A 16,466-nucleotide genomic window follows, 5' to 3' on the forward strand; every position below is an offset into this window, starting at 1 on the left:
CTCTGGGAACTTTTTAGAACCTTGTTCTACATGTGATTATACCCTTAGTACATACATTGTGTGTTGGTTCTTACCCTTGGCTCCATGCACGTGACTCCGAACCTTTGAACCTTGTTTGTATGCTTTGTGTGATCTTGATTGTGATTGTTGCACCATGCACTCATGACATTTCATAAAAAATTTACTCAATTTTCAAAGAAATTAGAGACTCTTGTTGCAGACATCACAAATATTTTAATCATGGATATTGGAAGTGTAAGACCCCAATTTTGGCCATAAGATCCCTCATGGCATCATAACATTGCATTTGCAAAGCCTCAAGGATCATAAGCATCTTGGTTCCCCTTGCCTTTGGGTAGGACCTCTTGTGAGTGGTTTGAGATGACCAAGCATGCTTGAATTGTATATTATTGCTTTTCTCATTTTGTTTACTAACCAAAAGCACAAAAATATGTCACTAACATCTTTTGTTTGTAGCTTGAGCAATCACAAGGTCAAAAGCTTCTAGGTGATCCTTTGTGCAATGATATGGCCAAGAGAAGATAAAGGCAAGCATGGAAATGGTTCCTAAAGCTCTCATCCATCAAATATTCCTCCCTAGTATCTCAATTCATCATTTTTTATCAAAGCAAGTCAAAGGGTTTGAGGTTTGTGTCCCAAGGAAACCCTAATTCATCTGTGTACCAAGTGTGCCTTGCTCATGAAGCAACCTCAGCCCATGGTTAAATACAATTAAGTGAAGTTCTTTAATTCATCATTTAATGCATATTTGAACTTATTTGAGTGTCCTCAATCATCAATTCATCAAGATATGAGTTGTGGACTTGAGAAGTTGATCAGTCAATTCATCTGACTATTTTGAAATGCACTGAGACCTAACTTTTTGTGTGTTGGTCAAATGGAGATGATCCCAAAAACAAAAATGTTACTAAGGACAATATTAACAATTTAATGTTCATCAAAATTGGATTTGAAGCTTGGAAGATCATCATCCATTCCAAGACATTATAGGTCATTTTGACTGAAACCCTAATTTTGGGTCAATTTCCCAAGAACATAACTCATTCATTTTTTATGATTTTGAGGTGGAACCAAATTAATTGGAAAGATTATTATGTATAATTCAAATGTTATGTTGAGAAAAATTTCAAAATCTCAAAAGAAATACATGTGATAATGCAAAACATTATAGGTCACTTTGGGCCAAATGCATTAAAATGGAAAAAAGTCCAACTTCAAGTGCCCATAACTTCTTCATCAAAAATCCAAATGATGCAAAATTTAAGTCCAAATTGATTCTCTTGAAAATATCTACAACTGTCATGTTTAACGTTTTACGATTTGGAGCTTTCATCATTGAGACAGAAGGGCTTGAACATTGGCCAAATGTGGAAACTTCACTTTTGCATGTTTTGCACCCTACACTTTAAACTCAAAATTCACTAATTTCCAAAGCCCAATTGAAATTTTGATCAACATATCATTTGTTCCTTATGCAACAAGCTTTCTAACCATTACTCATGAGGTAACATTTGGAGTTTGGAAGCACCATTTTCGAAGGCATGAAGAAGTAATGCATTTTGTGAAATTCAATTCAAATTGCCATGCATGAGCTGTTTATACTTCTTGTACACGACCATTTGCAATTCATATGAGCTCAGCAGGTCATTCCAATACTCATTGGGCCTTCCACATGATCATACAAGCCCATGCAAGGAAAATCCATTTGCCATGCACACGAGTAAACTCACTTGTTCAGCCAATTCCAGCTATAAATACATGTGTTATGCTTCATAATTAACCAAAATGGATGATTGGGTGTTGATAAGGTGTAAACCATAATCCACCAAAATGGATGATTGATATTAAGGATAGTATGATCCATCCCATGACCTTTGTTTGGTGTGCTTTGCTTGATCCTTGAGTGTGATTGTTGCATTCATTTATTCATGCACCCATTTGCATCCATATCATCAAAATAATAAGAAATTCTTCAAGGAACTTAAGAGGTCTATTTGCAAATTTTCAGACATGGAAAGACAAAGAAGGAATACAAAGAAGTACAGTTTCAGACAACCAGACTTGAAAGAGCTAAGGAAATTGACATCCCATGTATTAGATCCTTTGGGTTTCAAGGCTCGTTTTGGGAAGCTTCTTCCTCTTCTGACTACTCAGGTGGACGAAGGGTTGATGAGTGTATTGGTGCAGTTTTATGATCCTTTGTACCATTGCTTCACGTTTCTGGATTTTCAGCTTTTGCCCACGCTTGAGGAGTATGCCTATCTTGTAGGCATACCTATTCTAGACCAGTTGCCGTTCAGTGGCTTGGAGAGTATTCCTACTTCTCGAGAGATAGCTGATATGTTGCATATAGATGAATCTCTGGTTGGTGCTCATATGACTACCAAAGGTGGAATTCAAGGTCTCCCTTCTGAGTTCCTTATTGCTCAAGCTACTGTGTATGGGAAGGCCATGAGTGAAGACGCCTTCGAGGCCATATTTGTACTTCTCATCTATGGGTTAGTGTTGTTCCCCAACATCGACAAGTTTGTGGATGTGAACGCTATTAGGATTTTCTCTACTCTTAATCCCGTTCCGACTCTGTTGGGTGACACTTATTTCTCTTTGCATATGAGGAATGCAAAGGGTGGTGGTGCCGTTGTATGTTGTTTGCCTCTGTTGTATAAGTGGTTTATTTCTCACTTACCGCAGACAGTCATCTTCAAGGAGAACAAGGGATGTCAATGGTGGTCCACGAGACTTATGTCTCTCACTAATGATGATATCTCCTGGTACAACCACGTGTATGATGGTGTGCAGATTATCGACTCTTGTGGTGAATTCTCCAATGTACCTCTTCTTGGTACATGTGGTGGGATTAGCTACAACCCCGTTTTGGGACGTCGTCATCTTGGGTTCCCCCTAAAGGATAAACCCAATAACATTCTGTTAGAGGGTGTGTTCTTTCAGGAAGGTAAAGATCCCCAAGGCTTGAAGAGCAGGATGGTCCGCGCTTGGCGCAAGATTCATAGGAAAGGAAGGAAGGAGTTAGGTCCGAAGAACTGTGTCGCTTTGGAGCCTTACACTACTTGGGTTAGGAGGAGAGCTTCTGAGTACCTCATGCCCTACGAGTATCCGAGACCTACACCTTTGGTTATGGCTAGGCCTTCAACCCTCCCTGACCAAGGAGTAGAGGAGTTGAGAGACGAAGACCGTTCACGCGCTTGGATCCGTGAACGAGAAGAGTTGCTTCAGCAGATCAAGGAGAAGGATGCTTTGATTGAGTTTCTCGAGCATCAGGTTATTGATGATCCTAATGATGCATGGACTTCTCTACTTCCTCAGTCTTCCAGGTTTCGGAAGAGGAAGTACGATCGACTCGCCAAGGAAAAGGAAGATATGGAGGCAGCCTATGAGGAGGAGGTGAAGAGGCTTCGTGCATCTTACCTTCATGTGTCCCGAGCTTTAGATGATTGTTTCTAGGGATCCATAGGATGATTATTTTCCTTTTCTCTTGTATTTGGTTACCAATACTGTACTTCTTTGGTGTAAAAAAAAATATTTTCCAAATATTATGAGGTGTTTCCATATATGATAAAAGTGTAATATTTCCCAAAAATTTGCAAATAGAACTCTAAAGTTCCTCTGAAATAAAAACAAATCATATGCACAAGCATTGCATGCATCATGTGCATAAGCAGGTTTTGTTCCCAACTTCTTGTCCTATGGTCTAACTCTGTGTTCTTCATTTATTTTGAAGACAAGCTGACTCACCGGTACTACACCAGAGCCAACTCTTCGAGACTGATGGATCATTTGGAACAAGACAACCGTGAGCTGAAAGAAGAGGTAGCCAGATTGACTGCCCTGATGGAGTCCTTCTTGGCCGCTCAGAGCCAGTCTTCTCCAACACCTGTAACTCCTCCCCAGAGGAAAGTCATTTATGAGATTGTGACATCTACTGTGCCTGCTGCAACAGCCCACTTCGCGCCATCTATGCCAGTCGGGTTCCCTTGGGGAATGCCCGCTAATTTTGTGCCAGAAGGTTTCGCTCATACTCTTGCTTCTTTGTCGGCATCTAGCCCGATCCTTTCAGTGCCACCTCCCGTTGTGCATACACTACCAAGAGTTGAAGATACCATCTACCATTCTGAGCCATCTGAGGGCCCAGACGTTTATGAAAATATGGATGACATGAAAGATCAATTTCTTGAGCTTCGCAAGGAACTGAAGACCTTGAGCGGAAAGGACCTCTTCGGTAAGAGTGCTGCTCAGTTGTGCCTCGTGCCCAATGTGAAGATCCCTATTAAATTCAAAGTACCTGACTTTGAGAAGTATAAGGGAAACACATGCCCTCTCAGCCATCTTGTGATGTATGCTCGCAAGATGTCGACGCAAACTGATAATGACTAACTGCTCATCCATTATTTCCAGGACAGTCTGTCCGGTGCCGCTCTCCGGTGGTACATGGGTCTGGAAAGTTCAAACATCCGCTCTTTCAACGATCTTGGTGAGGCCTTCGTCAAGCAGTATAAATACAATGTGGATATGGCTCCTGATAGGGACCAACTGAGGGCAATGTCCCAGAAAGAGAAAGAGACCTTCAAAGAATACGCCCAGAGGTGGCGCGAGTTGGCAGCTCAGATAGTGCCACCCCTTAAGGAGAAAGAGATGACCAAGATCTTTTTGAAGACCTTGAGTTCGTTCTACTATGAGAGAATGATAGCTAGTGCTCCCTCAGACTTCACCGAGATGGTGAATATGGGAATGAGACTGGAAGAGGGGGTCTGTGAAGGACGTTTAACTCGAGAGAAAGGTCCTTCAGCAAAGAGATATGGAAGCTTTGCAAAGAAGAAGGAGGGAGAGGCATATGCTGTGTCTTCCCATGTCAAGAGAAGACCCTCTGTGAAGAGGAAGATTTTCCGCCCAGTTAACAACCAGCACCGGGTGGCTCATATAGCACCTGTTTTCAGGGAAGCTCAACATTATCCACAACAACAATCTCAGCAATATCAGCAACAACAGCAGCGTCCGCCACAACAGGCCTACCAGCCTCAAAACAACAACAACAATGCCAACACCAACTACGAGAGGAAGAGGGTCACTTTTGATCCTATTCCGATGACTTATGCTGAACTCTATCCATCTTTGATTGATAGAAAGTTAATCACTCCACGAGACCCTCCCGCTGTACCTACTAACCCCTAGTGGTGGTACAAGCCAAAACTTCATTGCGTATATCATTCCGGTGCTCCCGGACATGACGTGGAGAACTGTTATCCCTTGAAGACCAAGGTGCAAGACCTTGTGAGAAGTGGGATTTTGTTTTTCGAGGACGTAGGTCCGAACGTGAAGAAAAACCCATTGCCCGAGCATGGGAAGTCTGTCATGGTCCAGGGCTGCCCTGGCAAATACAAGGTCAAATATGTCAATCATATTCGACAATCGCTGGTTGAGATGCATCGTTTGCTGTGTGATTATAGCCATTATGAGCATAACCACGATAGATGTCGAGTCTGTTCTGTTAATCAGAGAGGGTGTCGCCAGGTGCGCAGAGATGTTCAAGAGATGCTGGATGAGGGAGTATTGAGATCCTTCAAAACAAAAATGTTGACGAAGATGCTGTTGAAGTCAACGTAATTTCTCCGGTATTTCGGATACCTGAGCCTATTGTCATCAAGTATGATGGTAGCAAGCAGAAGGTTTCTCCTGCCCTGACTATCAAGCCAGCCGGCCCTGTACCGTACTCTTCTGAGAAGGCGGTCCCTTATCGCTATAATGCGTAGCAGTGGAAAATGGGAAAGAGGTGTCCCTTCCCTCTTCATCCATCGTTAATATTGCTGACGTTAGTGGCTTGATCCGCAGCGGTCGTGTTTTTTCGGCTCCGTTGAAGCCTTAAGCTGATGCTCAAGGAAGTATTGATATTGGTTTTGTTGAACGTCCGATTGGGAATGCTGTGAGCACTCCAAATCCGACACTTGCTGTTAAGCCCCCCTTTACATTGAGAATTCCTGCTTCTGCTGGCCCGAGTGGCAATACGAGAGAAGATTGTGATGAGATGTTGAGACTCATCAAAAGAAGCGAGTATAACGTTGTAGATCAGCTTCTACAAATGCCATCCAAAATATCTTGTTATCGTTGCTATTGAATTCAGAACCACACCGAGAAGCTCTGCAGAAGGTGTTGGATGTGGCGTATGTAGATCACGATGTCACGATAGAACAATTTGACAGTGTTGTTGCAAACATCACCACTTGTAACAATTTGAGTTTTTGTGATGATGATCTCCCCGAGGAGGGAAGAGACCATAACTTGGCATTACACATATCTATGAGCTGCAAAGATGATGCCATGTCCAATGTATTGGTGGACACTGGATCATCATTGAATGTATTGCCGAAGTCCACTCTTACAAAATTATCATATCAGAGGCCTCCCATGAGGCAAAGTGGAGTAGTTGTGAAGGCTTTCGATGGGTCTCGCAAAACTGTGGTTGGTGAGGTTGATCTCCCATTCAAAATTGGACCAAGTTATTTCCAGATTACCTTCCCGGTTATGGACATTCACCCATCGTATAGCTGTCTCCTATGCAGACCATGGATTCACGAGGCTGGCGCCGTGACATCCACCCTACACCAGAAACTGAAATTTGTAAAGAATAAGAAGCTAGTGGTTGTAGGGGGAGAAAAGGCTCTCTTGGTAAGCCATTTGTCTTCCTTCTCTTATATAGATGCTAAGGATGAAGTTGGAATATTGTTCCAAGCTTTATCTATTGCTGAACCTGTTGAGAAGAGAACTCCTTCATTCGTTTCCTATAAAGATGCAAAGTTGGCCATTGAGCATGGTGCAACTGCTGGTTTAGGGCAAATGATTGAGTTGGAAGACAACAAGTCCCGGGCTGGCATAGGCTATTCTTCTGGGGTTTTCAACAAGCAAGGGTTGTTCAAGAGTGGGGGATTCATCCACACCGGTCAAGACGAAGAGGTTGCTGCCATTTTGGAAGAGGACGAAGAGGATTCTGGCAGTTTCATCATCCCTGGAGGGGTCTGCAATAATTGGGTCGCTGTGGATATTCCGACAGTTATCCATAAGTTAAAGTAATGTTCATTGTGTTTAAAAACCCTTCTCCCATGCCAAAAGGAGAAGTGATGACATTGTTGGCACATAAATACAATGATGTTTTCATTCAATAAATTCATGTTAAATGTTTGTTTTTCCAATTATTTTCCCTTTTTGCTTTTGCATGAAATTGGTGATCACATAAAACCCAAAAAATAAGAATAAAATCAATCTTTTCATCTGCATAATGATTTTCCTTGGTTGAATTCTAAAGTTTTTTTATATCCAAAATCATTGTGCTGGTTAATCAAACCCATTGAACATAATGATCCAACACCATCTCCCAACTTTGAGTTCCCTGTATTTGAGGCCGAAGAAGATGATGTTGAAGAGATTCCTGACGAGATTACCCGTCTACTTGAGCATGAAGAGAAGATCATTCAGCCGCATCTTGAGAATTTGGAAACAGTCAATTTGGGGTCCGGAGATTGTGTGCGAGAAGTAAAGATTAGGGCACTCTTGAAAGAATCTGTTAAGAAGGGGTTGATTGAGTTACTACGAGAATATGTTGACGTCTTTGCCTGGTCATATGAAGACATGCCTGGTCTAGATACAGATATCATGCAACATTTCCTGCCTTTAAAGCCTGAGTGCGTGCCTGTGAAGTAGAAGCTCAGAAGAACTCATCCCGATATGGCAGTAAAGATCAAGGAAGAAGTTCAGAAGCAAATTGATGCGGGGTTTCTGGTGACTTCTACATATCCTCAATGGGTGGCCAATATTGTGCCCGTGCCTAAGAAAGATGGAAAAGTCCGGAAGTGTGTGGACTATAGAGACTTGAATAAAGCTAGCCCGAAAGATGATTTCCCTCTACCACATATTGATATGTTGGTAGATAATACAGCTAAATTCAATGTCTTCTCGTTTATGGACGGATTTTCCGGATATAATCAAATCAAAATGGCACCCGAGGATATGGAGAAGACAACATTCATCACATCTTGGGGAACATTCTGTTATCGAGTGATGCCCTTCGGTTTGAAGAACGTCGGAGCCACGTATCAACGAGCCATGACTACCTTGTTTCATGATATGATGCATAAGGAGATCGAGGTATATGTTGATGATATGATCGCTAAGTCAAGAACGGAAGTTGAACATGTAGAGCACCTGTTAAAGCTTTTTCAGCGTTTGAGGAAGTATAAGCTTCGTCTGAATCCCAACAAGTGTACATTTGGAGTCCGTTCCAGCAAGCTTTTGGGCTTTATCGTTAGTGAAAGAGGTATTGAGGTTGATCCTGCCAAAGTCAAAGCAATACAAGAGATGCCTGCGCCCAAAACTGAGAAGCAAGTCCGAGGTTTTCTTGGTCGCTTGAATTATATTTCCAGATTCATATCCCACATGACTGCCACATGTGCACCAATATTCAAGCTCCTCCGGAAAGATCAGCGTCATGATTGGACCGGGGATTGCCAGAAGGCCTTTGACAGTATTAAAGAATATTTGTCTGAACCTCCGATTCTGTCTCCGTCTGTTGAAGGGAGACCGTTGATTATGTATCTGACTGTTCTTATAAACTCAATGGGTTATGTCCTTGGTCAACAGGACGAATCAGGAAAGAAAGAATATGCCATCTACTACTTGAGTAAGAAGTTTACTGATTGTGAGTCTCGATACTCAATGCTTGAGAAGACATGTTGTGTTTTGGCTTGGGTTGCTAAGCGCTTACGCCAGTATATGTTGAATCATACAACTTGGTTGATATCCAAGATGGATCCAATCAAGTATATCTTTGAGAAGCCTACTTTAATTGGGAGGATTGCCCGTTGGCAGATGTTGTTATCTGAATATGATATTGAGTATCGGGCTCAGAAGGCTATTAAAGGTAGTATCTTGGCTGACCACTTGGCACATCAACCAATCGAAGATTATCAGTCAGTTCAGTACGACTTCCCAGATGAAGAGATTATGTATTTGAAATGAAAGATTGCGATGAGCCTACACTCGATGAAGGGCCAGAGCCTGGTTCCAGATGGAGTATGGTGTTTGATGGCGCTGTAAATCAGTACGGAAATGGTATTGGGGCAGTGATTATTACTCCTCAGGGCATACATTTTCCTTTTACAGCAAGGCTAACTTTCAAATGCACGAACAATATGGCTGAGTATGAGGCCTGTATCATGGGATTGGAAGAATGCATTGATCTTAGGATCAGCATCTTGATGTTTATGGTGATTCGACCCTCGTTGTTAATCAAATCAAGGGTGAATGGGAAACGAATCAGCCTGGTCTCATCCCATATAGAGATTATGCGAGGAGGATTTCAACGTTCTTTACTAAGGTTGACTTCCATCATATTCCTCGAGATGAGAATCGGATGGCAGACGCTCTCGCTACGCTGGCTTCAATGATTGTAGTAAGACTTTGGAATGAAGTCCCCAATATCACTGTGATGCGCTTGGATAGACCAGCTCATGTATTTGCAGTAGAGGAGGTGCAAGATGATAAGTCGTGGTATTATGATATCAAGTGTTTCCTTCAGAGCCAAACTTACCCGCCTGGGGCATCTGTGAAAGATAGGAAGACTTTGAGGAGATAGTCAGGCAGTTTCTACCTCAATGGCGAGGTGCTTTATAAGAGAAATTTTGACATGGTTCTGCTCAGATGCGTGAATAGACACGAAGCAGACCTGTTAATGACTGAGGTTCATGAGGGTTCATTTGGTACACATTCCAATGGACACGCCATGGCTAGAAAGATATTGAGAGCAGGCTACTATTAGCTGACAATGGAGTCTGACTGCTGCAAATACGTGAAGAAATGCCATAAGTGTCAGATTTACGCAGACAAGATTCATATTCCTCCGACACTTCTAAATGTGATTTCATCACCATGGCCCTTCTCCATGTGGGGAATCGACATGATTGGCATGATAGAGCCAAAAGCGTCCAACGGTCACAAATTTATTCTCGTAGCAATTGATTACTTCACCAAGTGGGTTGAGGCGGCGTCGTATGCAAATGTGACCAGGTAGGTGGTCGTGAAATTTATCAAGAATCAACTCATATGCCGGTATGGTGTGCCAGATAAGATCATTACTGATAATGGATCAAACTTGAACAACAGAATGATGAAAGAGCTGTGTAGCGAGTTCAAGATCGCACATCATAATTCTTCTCCTTACAGACCCAAGATGAATGGGGCTGTTGAAGCTGCTAATAAGAATATCAAGAAAATTGTACAGAAGATGGTTGTTACGTACAAAGATTGGCATGAGATGCTGCCATTAGCCTTACATGGATATCGTACTTCTGTCCGCACTTCAACAGGGGCAACCCCTTTCTCTCTTGTATATGGCATGGAGGTTATGCTCCCAGTAGAGGTGGAGATCCCATCAATGAGAGTTTTGATGGAAGCCAAGTTGACTGATGCTGAATGGGTTCAGAGTCGTTATGACCAACTGAATTTGATAGAAGAGAAGAGATTGACTTCCATGTGCCATGGCCACTTATATCAGCAAAGGATGAAGAAAGCCTTTGATAAGAAGGTCAAGCCTCGTGTGTTCCGAGAAGGTGACCTTGTGCTCAAGAAAGTCTTGTCTTTCACGCCCGATTCCAAGGGCAAGTGGACTCCAAACTATGAAGGTCCATATGTTGTTAAGAGAGCCTTTTCAGGTGGTGCGTTGATACTTACAACTATGGATGGGGAGGATTTCACTCGTCCTGTGAATTCAGATGCAGTCAAGAAATACTTCGCCTAAAGATAAAAACAGAATAGCTCGCTAAGCTGAAAACCCGAAAGGGCAGCTTAGGCAAAAATGAGCGTCTCGGTGGATTGAAAACCCGAAAGGGCGATCCAGGCAAAAATTAGAGACATAAAAAAAATTGAATATATGTATCCCGCTAGATTGAGTACCTCACCCTGGGGCAATCTAGGCAAAAAATAGGGATTTGACAAGTAACTGCATCCTGGCAAGACCGTGTTCTACAAACTGTCATCTGTCAGAGATTCTCGCTCAGTCATCGTCAACCGAACTTCAAATACATCAGATTCAGAATTGGTGGAGAAATGGTCCTTATGTTTAATGTAGCCCTTTTCCAATATATATCACCAATTTCAAATTTGTAAAGATCTATGGAGTCTTGCCATTTGCAGACTTCCATTCCATCAAATAAATTTTGAGCCTTTATCCAATTATTTACACTCTTATTTTTTTCTATTCAACAAATGTTTTGCATCTTTTAATTGAGAAATATCATTGTTTGAAGTTTTCATTATTTGTTTTTAAACAAAGTGAACATTCACAATGATGAAGGGATACTGGGGATGTCTTCAGTGCTCTCCCAAGGATGGTAAGATTCTCGACAGGGTGAGACATTTGTTCATATTCTTGCCATGTTTGTATCCTCGTCCTCCGAAACCTTTTTGTGGTTTCCACTCCCGAGCAGAAGATATGCAACTCCCCTTTTCTCCTCAGCAAGTGAGATCCTGGGTAGGGATAATATTTGGTTGACCTTTGGAAGCTTCCGGTTGGTGGTTTTATCCCCACAAGGATCCATCATCCCCTTTGTCAATTTCTCCAGTGAAATCGCCATGATCGTATTCTCAACTGGAATGACTGATGCTCGTTCCCCTGCAGGGATCTTTGTTGTCCTGGCTTTCTCTCTTGAGATGTAGTACCGGATGTTCGTGTTTGGTTCGTTGGACCTGTTTGTGTTAGAAATGTCTGTTTGTCAGCATTCATCATACATAAACCATGCATATATGCATAGTGATAACATTCAAATATTCATGTCGCATTATTTTCCATATATCTTTGGTTGTTATCTCTTGTTTGAGGGTATTATGTTTCCCCAAACAGATGTTGGTGATTGATCTCTCCATATAGGGTCAGCCCCATAAGCAGAAAGTGTTTATCCTTTCCTCCATTAGTCCCCACAGAGTTATATCCTCGTGGATGATGGTTGTTTTTGTTTCCTCCCAACACATATATTGGGATGGAAGTCCCCATTGAGTTATATCCTCATAGGGACAAGTCTTGTTTCATCGTGACTCTCTAGTTTGATCCTAGATTGGCCTCTGGTGTCTGCTTCCTGCACTTCCCCGTGGTCTAGATGAATAGTTGCTCAGTAACCGGTAATTATCCATCTTTTCCCCTGCGGAGTCTGTAGTTTTCTACTCTTATACCAGTAGTTGTAAACCCTGTTTTATCCCTTGGCAGAGTTAACCTTTCTGTTCATCCTAACCGATGACGGTTACTTTTCCGTGGTTTTCTACCCAGTATTCGGTAGATGTAATCCCCTCCTTGACGGTTATCTTTATCCAATATTCGGTATTGATATTCCTTCACCCTTTTCTTTTTGAGCATATCTCCCATAACCGGTGATATGTCTCCTGGATCGTTGCCTTTGTCAATGTATCCCTAGTGAGTCATCTCTCATTTACCCTTTGTTGGTAATGATTATTTTTCCCCTGGATTGGTCATCACTATATACCTAGTATTTGGTATCCCAATGTCCTTTTCTTTTCGGTCGATTTATCCTTTATTAAACCAGTAACCGGTTGTGGATAATCTTCCATGCGAGTATGCTATCTACGTTCTGACGGTAATAGATAGTATATCTCATGCACTCTTTGGTCGAAGTCTTTTGCTCTTCCCCAGTCGAGTAAGGTTCGTATCCCTTTCGTGGAATCGAATGTACATCCTATAATCGAGTTTTCTTTTAGCCCTCTTTCGGATGATGAGTGTTTTGGGAATATTCCCCAATTCACGCCTGGTTGGTCACCTATTATATACCCAGTAACCGGTATCCCTGGTGTTCCTTCCTTTCTGCTCCCTATTATGACTTTTTGTCCCCTGTGGAGTCAGATTCTCCTGAGTCGAAATATACCTTTTTAGGTCTTCCTCAGATTTTTGGATGTTTGATATCTCTCACCCTTATACTGGTCTTAGATATTCATTCTCTCCGAGCGTGTTGTTCTCCCACCCTTATATCGGTGTTTCGATCACATGTCTCCTTGAGCTTATTACCCAGTAACCGTTAATACCTTATTTTGTTGTTTCCTTAGTTGAGTCCTCTTTGGACGTTCCCCATCGGAGTCCCTTAGTGGATTTTCCCCATCTGAGTCCGGATTTTTATCCGAAATATCCTTTATGGATAGTTTCACTGTATTGGCATATTCCCCAATACACGCATCTTTGCGTCAGCTCGAGTCTTTCCATTGATTTATTTTCATGGAAATCCCTTCGTGCCCCAGCAAGTTCTAAGTCGTGGCCTACTCACACATTTTTATTCCCCTTTACTCCCTAGTAAAGTCCTAGAGTCTCTGTCCCATTGAGTGTATTACTCATATGAATTTCCAGTTTCTCTTGAGTTCTTTTTCCTCTATGGACATATATCCCCATGAAGTATTACCATTTGCATACATACATTTGCATCATGAGGTCTCTTAGGGACAAAAATTCGTCTCTTTGTTATTATTTAAGCCCATTCTACCTCGTCGAGACGAAGATTTTAACCTTCACATCTCCAGCTAGAATGACCTTAAATAGGGGCATCTGTAAGACCCCAATTTTGGCCCTAAGATCCCTCATGGCATCATAACATTGCATTTGCAAAGCCTCAAGGATCATAAGCATCTTGGTTCCCCTTGCCTTTGGGTAAGACCTCTTGTGAGAGGTTTGAGATCACCAAGCATGCTTGAATTGTATATTATTGCTTTTCTCATTTTGTTTACTAACCAAAAGCACAAAAATATGTCACTAACATCTTTTGTTTGTAGCTTGAGCAATCACAAGGTCAAAAGCTTCTAGGTGATCCTTTATGCAATGATATGGCCAAGAGAAGATAAAGGCAAGCATGGCAATGGTTCCTAAATCTCTCATCCATCAAATATTCCTCCCTAGTATCTCAATTCATCATTTTTGATCAAAGCAAGTCAAAGGGCTTTAGTTTTGTGTCCCAAGGAAACCCTAATTCATCTGTGTACCAAGTGTGCCTTGCTAATGAAGCAACCTCAGCCCATGGTCAAATACAATCAAGGTAAGTTCTTTAATTCATCATTTCATGCATACTTGAACTTATTTGAGTGTCCTCAATCATCAATTCATCAAGATATGAGTTGTGGACTTGAGAAGTTGATCAGTCAATTCATCTCACTATTTTGAAATGCACTGAGGCCTAACTTTTTGTGTGTTGGTCGAATGGAGATGATCCCAAAAACAAAAATGTTCTTAAGGACAACATGAACAACTTTCATGTTCATGAAAATTGGATTTGAAGCTTGGAAGATCATCATCCATTCCAAGACATTATAGGTCATTTTGACTGAAACCCTAATTTTGGGTCAATTTTCCAAGAACATAACTCATTAATTTTTTATGATTTTGAGGTGGAACCAAATGCATTGGAAATCGTATTGTGTCTACTTCAAATGTTATGTTGAGCAAAATTTCAAAATCTCAAAAGAAATACATGTGATAATGCAAAACATTATAGGTCACTTTGGGCCAAATGCATTAAAATGGAAAAAAGTCCAACTTCAAGTGCCCATAACTGCTTCATCAAAAATCCAAATGATGCAAAATTTAAGTCCAAATTGATTTTCTTGAAAATATCTACAACTTTCAAGTTGAAGGTTTTACCATTTGGAGCTTGAATCATTGAAACAGAAGGGCTTGAACATTGGCCAAATTTGGAAACTTCACTTTTGCATGTTTTGCACCCTACACTTTAAACTCAAAATTCACTAATTTCCAAAGCCCAATTGAAATTTTGACCAACATATCATTTGTTCCTTATGCAACAAGCTTTCTAAACATTACTCATGAGGTAGCATTTGGAGTTTAGAAGCACCATTTTCGAAGGTATGAAGAATTAATGCATTTTGTGAAATTCAATTCAAATTGCCATGCATGAGATGTTTATACTTCTTGTACACGACCATTTGCAATTCATATGAGCTCAGCAGGTCATTCCAATACTCATTGGGCCTTCCACATGATCATACAAGCCCATGCAAGGTGTAGTGGTGTATTCATCACTTTATGATTTATTGACTAAATCAAAAGCAAAGCATACAAAGATAGAGTCGCCACCGCACTTTTATTTATCCAAAGGAATGGCTAAAAAGCGAACAAAAGCCTAAGAAGTTTTACACATAGAAAACTAATGAAAGGTACAGAGATCTGGGTAAGGGGGTAATTATGCAAAGGAAAGGTGTTAGGCACCCAATGCATCCTAGGTACTCCTAGGGAACCCTTTTCACAAATTGTTGCAACAGTTATTGTTTATGAAAATATTTATTGTGCAAACATTGATTGGGAGGATGAGAAAAGAATATACAATTTTTATTATTTTTGTGTTTGGATGGATAACCATTGCCTACGTACCTTTACAGGATCAAAACCTCGTAGTTCGGCTAAAAGATTTCCAAAACATGGGTGAATTGATTTTAAAACAAAAGCCCTAAGGTCTTTCGTTATCCACGGGAGAAAACTCAACCTATACAACCACAAGTCCACCATGTGAGAAAAGCTTCAACTTGCTAGTGAGGGACCATGCCCTATAATAAGCAAGGAAGTCTTACAATTCAATCACTAAGGACCAAAAGGTGAGATTAACATCAACCACTAGAATAAATCAAACCTATGGCTAATGTATGAAAACTTATCAAGAAGTGGACTTGAGCCACAAAACAATTGAATGAGTGGAATTAATCAATTAGAATTATTCACAAAAGATGGTCAAAGTATGATTAAAATTCAATTCAAAAGAAGTATTATGAAAATGAAGTTTGAAAAATCAAAGGCTTAAGGCCTAGGTTTCTAGTTTAACAAGAAATGAAAATGTTTGCATAATATTTTTTTTGGGTTAACATGCAAATGGAGGTTTAAAGAACAAAAAGGGTGAGAGGTTAAGGGATGTAAAACTTCTTAGATGTTCACCTCTTGAGATCATATGTAGATGATCCAAGTGATTCCTTTGGAAAAGGCAACAAACAGATAACAGGTAAACAAAGTATCAGGCAAAGCCAACATAAATGGAAACCAGATGCCAATCAATGGACTTACACTAGACTCACAAAACAAAGATGGATACCGGATGCCAATCAATAGACTTACACCAATCTCACAAAACAAAGAAAAGATGGATACCGGATGCCAATCAATGGACTTACACTAGTCTCACAAAGCAAAGATGGATACCAGATGCCAATCAATGGACTTACACTAGTCTCACAAAGCAAATAAAACAAATGCAATAAGCAAGAGGAAACAAGTTGTCAATAAATGGTCTTACACTCGACTCCAAGGAAATGGGATGCCAATCAATGGTCTTAGTCCCAACTCCTACCAGATCTCAGGAAACAACTGCCAATAAATGGACTTACAATAGACTCCTCAA

This window comes from Lathyrus oleraceus, chromosome 5 (genome assembly GCF_024323335.1).
Source record: "Lathyrus oleraceus cultivar Zhongwan6 chromosome 5, CAAS_Psat_ZW6_1.0, whole genome shotgun sequence".
NCBI lineage: Eukaryota > Viridiplantae > Streptophyta > Magnoliopsida > Fabales > Fabaceae > Lathyrus > Lathyrus oleraceus.